Source organism: Elephantulus edwardii, unplaced genomic scaffold, assembly GCF_000299155.1.
Source record: "Elephantulus edwardii isolate Elephantulus edwardi_28Jun2011 unplaced genomic scaffold, EleEdw1.0 scaffold00129, whole genome shotgun sequence".
Classification (NCBI taxonomy): domain Eukaryota; kingdom Metazoa; phylum Chordata; class Mammalia; order Macroscelidea; family Macroscelididae; genus Elephantulus; species Elephantulus edwardii.
The window spans coordinates 8171479-8179865 of NW_006399879.1; positions in this window are offsets into that span (position 1 = coordinate 8171479).

The following is an 8387-nucleotide window of genomic DNA, read 5'->3' on the forward strand; positions in this document are numbered from 1 at the left end:
CACACCCTCCACACTTCACACCCTCCACACATCACAACCTCTACACATCACAACCTCCATACATCACACCCTCCACACTTCACACCCTCCACCGCCCACATACACCCAATACCCTCCACACATCACACACCCTCCACACATCACACCCTCCACACATCACACAATTCACCGCCCACATACACTCAACACCCCACCACACATCACACACCACATACCACACACCCTCCACACCACACACATCACACCCTCCACACAACACCCCCCACCTATAATACGACCCCACCTAACCACACATTCCCCTGTCTGTCTACCACATGCACCACCACACACCCCACCTATCCCATGCACCCCCACCTATCACATGCCCCCCTGCCTACCACACGTACTGGCCTATGACACGCACCACCACACACCCCTGCCTACTGCACACACCTCTGCCTATCACACACACTAGCAATATGTCAAACACACCACCACATATGACACGCACCAGCCTATATCACACATACCCACTATGTCCATATCACACCTCAGGAACCACACACCACACAACTAGACAGCACATGTGTACACATCACATGACAGCACCACAGCCCACACACCACACACTCCCCCACATACACACACTCCTCAGGGCCGCCGAGCTCACCGCACCCCACGTGCAGTCATAGCACACGCCCTCTGTGGTATGCCACACCACACACCATCACACACATCACACCACCACAAGCACCATGAACTACACACACTCCCCAGACACACGGACCCCAAGTCACACACACCTTACACGTGCACTCACACACCATCCCCAGACCTCCATTTAGCATCTGGCCACAAATGGGGTGGAAGGAGGAACCAGCAGCAGCCAAGCCCCAGCACAGTGACACCCCACACAGATTGTATCCTGGGACTCCCCAGAACCTTTCCCCCGAGACACAGCACTGAGCATCAACACCACAGGGCTCTGGGCTGCGTCTGTCCAGCTCGGCTGTCGGGGGGCCGACTCCCCATGAGGACATCCAGCAGCACCCAGGAGGGCAGCTGGCAGCCCGCACTCCCGATGCTGTCATCAAGGGTGTGGTGCAGGACCGTGACCATGACAGCCAGACTCCAGGCCTCGCGCCCCCTCAGGAAGCCTGGCAGGCCTCCAAGGTCAGCAGACACAGCAGATAAGCGGCTATCTCTCTGCCCAGAAGCTGCTCCCAGCACAGCACTGGGCCACTGGGTAAGAACAGAGCTGAGGGGTGAACAGAGACCCAGGCAGAGCAGAGCTGTGAGGGGTGGACTGAGACCTGGACACAAACTGCCCCAGGCCGGGAGCCTTGCAGACCTGACGGCAAGGAAGGAAGCAGCCTGTGTTCTCTGATCGCTGAACGACCTTCCTCACAGGGTGCATCACTCCACAGGACCCCAACGGGAGCACGGGCAAATCATGGCCCTGCACAGAGGCCGAGCCCCCCACCCTGCACCCCAGCTCCCCAGGACCGCCACAGAGAGCCTGACCGCCAAGGCGGTGAGCCAGCAGGACCCTCCAAGGGACATAGGACCAAGGGCCTCACTTATCATGAAAAGGAAAACGCAGCAGGAAACACGGTGAGCACGTGACTGAGGATTAATCTCTGATCACGGAGGGGATGATTAAAATGTTCAAAACACCATCAACATTCCAACAGACTCCAGGCTGTGAGCAAAGAGCTCAGAGTCCAGCTGCTGACCAGTGAAAGGTGCAGCCACATGGCTCGTGGGGGCCCAAGACACATGACCACCCCGACGGCCTCAGCCACGACCTCCAGCGGGCCGGACACTGCGGGGACGGGGCAGGAGCAGGGCACGCACATGGTCACCCCGACAGCCTCTGCGGACACTGTGGGGACAGGGCAGGAGCAGCAATGCCATCCTGTGCTGTCCATGACATCTGAGTCGACCCTGTTGGGACTTCTGGACCTGCTGGACAGGCGGGTTGTAGGACAGCATCAGAAACACCCGTGGACGCAGCCCCTCAGCACACACAGGGTGGTAACAGGCCACCTAGAGACACATGGGACCAACCACAGAACCGCTGACCTCTGGAGTCTGGCCTGTCCACTGAGCCAGCACCAAGATTCCCTCCCTGACTGATGACTGTGGGCCAGGCATGGGCAGTGCTCCGGGATCCGTGCCTCCCCGCGAGGGTCAACATGTCCTGCACAGCGTGTCCTGAGGGCAGGCAAGCTCTCAGGGCAGAGCTCACAGGACAGCTGCCCCAACCAGGGTAACCCACGAAATCCAGCTTCCCGGGCCAGGCTGCCCCGTGGCCCCAACACACATTGCACACTGTGCTCAGGGGACCCCCCATTCTCCAGATGGAGGGGTCGTGGCGGCCCTGCACTGACGGCATGAGCTCAACTTCTGACAATCCTCATACCTCACGCTCTGCCATCACGCCACTGACCACTGACCACTGACCACACAGTGAGAAAGCACACCACGAGCCTCATGTCACTGCAGTGCTGAGGGGGAACGGAGGACCTCCACGCTCCCCCTGCACTGTCCCCAGTCCTGGCGCAGCGGTCAGGCCCTCAGGCCCAGGGAGGGCTCTGCTACTAAATCTCAACCCAGCCCCTGGGAACAGTGGCTCACCTGCACCAAGCTGAAAGGTGGGCTCCCGACCTGCCCGCAATCTCCGCACCCCGTCCTCCTCACCTCCTGGGAACCCACCACTGGGCCTTCACCTGTACCACTGGACGGAGAGCCCTTGGAGGAGCCGGCGGGCCAGTCTCTGAGGAAGGGACAGGAAGTCAGCCCCGGCCTTACACACAAATGCATACTTGTGGGGGCCACAGTGCCCACCTCCTGTGGCCCTGCCTCCTGTGGCCCTGCCTCCTGTTACACATGCCTTCTGAGCAGAGAGGCCCCGGAAGAGGGCGGGCCGGCCAGGACCTCGGGTTCTAAGGTATTAACAAGTCACAGGGAACGCAGCCCGGCACCACATACAGCAGGCCAGTCCCACCGTTCCCACGGCGGACACTGCGGGACACAGCACAGACCGCCCCAGAGAACAAGGTGCTGGGCTCCTAAACCGGTTATTCTGACAAAAAGGGTCCTAAAAGTTAAGTTCTAGAAGCTCCATATGTTCCCCTGGTGTGAACAGCGATTCTCAGGCATCCAGACCTTCACACAATGCTATTTAACAAGTATCTGTCCATGGATATTTCAGAAACCTGGACAGATGTGGGGTCCGACTGCACAGGGTCCCCAAAGGCTCCTTCACATTCTCAAAGATCAGACAGGTAACTTAAGGCACAGGTGAGTTCCTTTAAACAGAAGACTTTGAAGGCCTCTGAACACTCTCCCGGGCTGAGTGATCTGCCCACACTGGACATCCTAACAGCCTGGGAGACAAGTGAGGGACAAACAGTCATGAGGCAGGTGTTCAGGCTATAAGACAAAGACGCTCGATACGAGGCGCAGACCTGTGAGACCCCGTCACAGCACCGACCCTGCCAAGCAGCTGTCAGGGACACCGAGACACTGGGATTCACGAGCTACGCCACAGGGGTGTCCCGGCGGGATGGACAGCTACACGCCATCAGAAGGTGGGAGGTTCGAGTCACTCAGAGATGGTGAGAAGAAACCTCGCTGTGGAGGACAACTCTGCTGACACCATCAGGCTCCTGGTCCACGGCAGCTGGTTTTTAGTCTCTCCCAGGGTCCCAGGGCCACAGAAACTGGCCTCAAAGCAGGCCTCTCACCAAAGCTGGCCTCTCACCAAAGCTGGCCTCTCACCAAAGCTGGCCTGGAGACCTGCAGCAGGCTGTGCCTCGGGACTGAGCAAACTCTTTACTCTCCTGTGTGGTCGTTGAACTTGAGCCTTGTTGTTAAGTGTCATTGCCTACAACTCATAGTGACCCAAGCCTGCCCTATCCTTCGTCAACTTCACCATCTGACACGCCCACCCCCACTGCCACACTGTATCACTCCATCTCATTCGGGGTCTTCCTCTCCTGTGCTGTCCCTCCACCCTTCTAAGCATGATGTCCTTCTCCAAGGACTGGTGCCTCCTGTCACAGCGAGCTTCACAATCCTTGCCTCCAAGGAGCAGCCTGGCCTCACCCTGTCTAAGACAGACTTGTTTGCTCTCCTGACTGTCCATGGTACATTCAACACTCTTCTCCAGCACCACAGCTCAAAGGCATCCATCCTCCTTCTGTCCTCCATAGTTATTGTCCAGCTCTCTGATACACAAAAAGGAATTGTGAAGACCATGGCCTGGATCAGACGCACCTTAGTCTCCAGAGTGACAGAGTTGCTCTTCAGTACTTTGGGGAGGTCTCTGACAGCAGACTTGGCCAAAACAATCTGTCTTGATTTTCTAACGGTTTGTGCCAAGAGTGGCATGGCCAAGTGCTAAAAAGCTGAGCTGCCATCCTAAAAGCACTGGGTTCAAATCCACCAACTGTTCCTCGAGAGAGGGATGGGCAGTCTCCTTCCTGCCAATTACACTCTCTGAAATCTGTTGGAGGGTTAGCCGAGAGTCGGTTCTGACTTGCTGGTACAACAACAATACAAACTTCAACAGAGACGTTTAAAAATAAACAGGGCAGTGGAGGAGGGGAAGTAGGGCTACAAGCTGTAGCAGTCATCTGCCTAGGTACAAACCAGCCCCTCTTCCCACCGACCCTCAGTGTCCACATCCCTGGGAAGCCTTCAGAACCGGGCCTGGCATGCCATGAACTAAGGTGGTGGCTGTCATTCACGACGGGTGTCAACAGGCCACCACCACGGCTCCACGGTGCTCTGTCCATATGTAGACAAGCGCAGACCCTGCCAGGCTTCATGGGCTCTGCCTCACTGTTCAGCTTCTTCCTGCCCCTCGTCACTCCCCACCCTGGCTGTCCCACCTGGCTCGTCTCTGGGCCTCAACTTTCCTATTCACCAGATGAGGCAACCGGTCAAGACAAGTGACAGACGGGCTTTCCCAGCACGCCAACCCAGAATTCCAGTATGACCCTGGGCTGGTCTCTTCAAGGCAGCCCTAGTCACAGGAGCTCACAGGGTCTCAGTGGGTGAAGTTCTGGACATGGACTTTTTTCATCTTTCTTCCAAGGCACCTCTGGGTGGCCTCGTACTCTCGGACCTTTGAAATCAGCCACACACTTCCTTACATCCACTCCTTGCACAAAAGTCAAGACACACACACACACACCCACACACACCCCCCTATATTCCTAAAGTTCTCTTTTATGTAACAAACACATAAATGCCTGTTTTGGCAACAAATCTTCTCCCAGGCTCAGCAGCTCCCAGTGCAGCCAGGCATGCTGGGCATGGAGCCCCGGGCTAAGGCTGTTGGAGACAGCCCTCGAACCTGCGGCTCGGATGCCAGTTCTCACTCTCAGGGGAAGGTTGTGTGAGATGGCGGGAGGTGGGAGGGAGGGGAGGGGTTTACCCGCAGGACCAGTGGTCATCAGATCTGACGCAGAATGAGAGGAAGGGAACAAGTGAAACGTTCCACCCGCACGCATGGCTGAGCTCATGCAAAGTGCAGTGCGGGGGACACAACGGGAGACAGCACCTGCTGAGACCAGCTTTCACCTGAGCCCACAGACGCCTCTCTCCAACCAGGTAGCTTGGAACTGATACTTGACCTCCTTTAGTTCAGCTTCCAGAACATTCTCATCCTGGCAATAGATAGTGCAGGTGCTCAGCAGTACTGGGGACCCACCTTAGCACACATGTGACACATGGACTAACGGGGATTCTGGAGGCCCACCAGGACCCACACCCAGGGTCACGCACGGGGTAGTAACGGTGCGCTGGGCCACTGTGCTGAGCAGAGGCCTGAGATTCTGGGAAGAAGCTGTGCCCATCTGGGTAACCTGGTCAGATGACCCATCACAGTGCCCAGTGCGCACACGCACACACAGACCCCCACACATGCTGTAAATGGAGGAACAAGCACCCTGTGCACGCTATCCACCTCTCAAGACAAGACCATCATCAAGTCCGCTCAAGACCCCCAGAAGTGACAACCAGAATCTTCCACACCAGGAAATGGCTGAAGGCAGCTTGGCCCTGGCCACACAGGCCACCAAACACCCAGGGCGTGGGCCTCTCAGGGACTCCAGGTGGCCAGCAGACTCCTCAAGACCCATCAGTGTCCTCCAGCGGTCACACGCCCTGCTAGACCGGGTCAGGGGAGGGCAGGACACTTGGGGGTCCCTCAGGAAGAGGGTCCCAGCGCAGGGGGGGAGGGGCTCCACCAGCCAAACACTCAGAACGCAGAGGAAGGGTCCCTTCTGGGGAAGACCTGGGTGACGGGGACGGGGACCCCTCAGGCCAACCCCCCAGGGCTCTGAATGAGTGGGGATCCCCTCAAGAGAACCATGAGGGGCCCAGTCAGGTAGGGGTGAGGGTCCCCTAGAAAAGTTCCTGGGACACCAGGGGGATCCCTTCCAGCAAAAAGCCTGAGCACTGGGGGGCCCTTGAAGGCAGGCAGGGATCCGCACCCTGAGCGCCGACCCGCTCCTCTGAGGCCCAGGAGAAACTTTCCCAAGTTCCAGAAAAGGACTCCCAAGGTGTGACGGTGCCCCTGCCGGGAGCCGCGACCCGGGGATCCCCGTCCCACACCCCGGGACCCCGTACCGACTCAGCGCGGGTCCGATGCCATCCCTGGGGCCCCGCAGCCAGGCCCCGCGGGCCCCGCACGTCGAGGAGGCCAAGACGGGCACTGGGCACTGCAGTGACGGAAGGTGCAGGGACAGCCCGGGCAGGTGCGCTCCGGCCAGAACTCCTCCGAGCCCGGCTCGCCCGGAAGCCACGCCCCCGCCCACCGGCCACGCCCACGGGCCTGCTCTCTGCGTCCCGCCCGCCCGGAGGGCACGCCCCGTCCACCATCCAGGTCTCCCCGTCACTCCGCCTGCCCGCCAGGGAACCACGCCCCCGTCCACCACCCAGGCCGCCCCGTCACTCCGCCTGTCTGCCACGCCCACGAGCCGCTCTCTGTGCCCCGCTCGCCCGGAAGCCACGCCCCCGTCCACCCGCCACGCCCACGGGCCCGCTCTCTGCGTCCCGCCCGCCCCGTCCACCATCCAGGCCTCCCCGTCACTCTTCCTGCCTTCCCGCGAGCCACGCCCCTCCGCCACACTCCGCCTACTCTTCCTGCCGGCCACCTGCCGCCCGCCCAGCCCACCACGCTCCGCCTCGCCACTCTTCCTGTCTGCCAACTGGGCCTGACCTTAAACCCGAGGCCACGCCCCTGGCTCCGCCCATCACACGCCGCCAAGCGTCACGCTTTCTGCCCGACCACCTAGCTCCTTCGCCCCATGAGCCAGGACCCCGCCCGCCCATCTCGCTCCCACTGGCCCTTTGCCGCCCGTCAATCTTCCTGCCCAGCCCTCCAAACGCCCGCCCCGCCCGGCACTCCGCCCACCACGGGCTTATTGGGCCACCGCCTCCCCCTTGCTTCTCCTGCCCTGCCCACCGCGCTTCACCCCGCCCACCGGTCACAAACTTCGCTTTTCAGGCCCCGCCCCGCACGATCACTTCCGCCGGGGACACGCCACGCCCCCTGAGGCCACGCCCCCGCGGCTGCGCCGCTTTTTTTTTTTTTTTTCTTTCGCTCTGCGCGTGCGCTGCTCGACACTCGGCCGGCAGCGCCTCCACGGGCCTTTCGCCTTGGGCCTGCAGTAACTCCGCCCGCCTTTTCTCTCCCGATGGCCGAGCAGGCCTCTCGGAGGTGCTTTAGGGGACTCCTTAGGCGCGCAGAGCACGTGTGGACACCCCATGGGGTCCTCTCACCTGGTCGGCTCTACCCGCGGCCATCTTGGAAGTGGGAAGCGGACGGGCGGGGGAAGGGGCGCGCGAGGCGGGGCCAGGCGTGGGCAGTCGAGCCGGAGCGCATCGATGGGGCCCGGCCGGCAGGTGCACTGGGGGCGGGGCACGGCTTAGGTGTCCCTGCAGGCCGCTGCCCCAGGCGGGAGGTCATCGCCGGAGATGGGCCTGCCCAGAGAGCTCACGGACGTGGACTGGCGTGCACACACCTTTGGAAACTGGCCGTGTGATTCTAGCACTTTGCAGAAACCCGGGAGACAAAGTCTCTGGTCATAGCCGCTTTGCAAAGGGAGACGAGGAGCTCAGAGAGGGGCGAGTCCTGTGCTGGCAGTCCCAGCAGGATGAAGTTAGGGGCCAATGCGCCCCTCACGCGCCCCTGGCCACTCCTGGGGGTACGACCCCCACCCAGTGTGTGATGTAGGTGTCTGCAAATTGTCGACTGATTGGTACCCCTCCAGGAGCACACAGGTCGTGGCCATCGAGTGGACTCATGGTGACCCCATGTACGGCAGAATGAGCCACTGCTTGGTCCTGCACCCCCTGCAGAGTGTCGGGGTGTCCAGTCCCATCCTGAC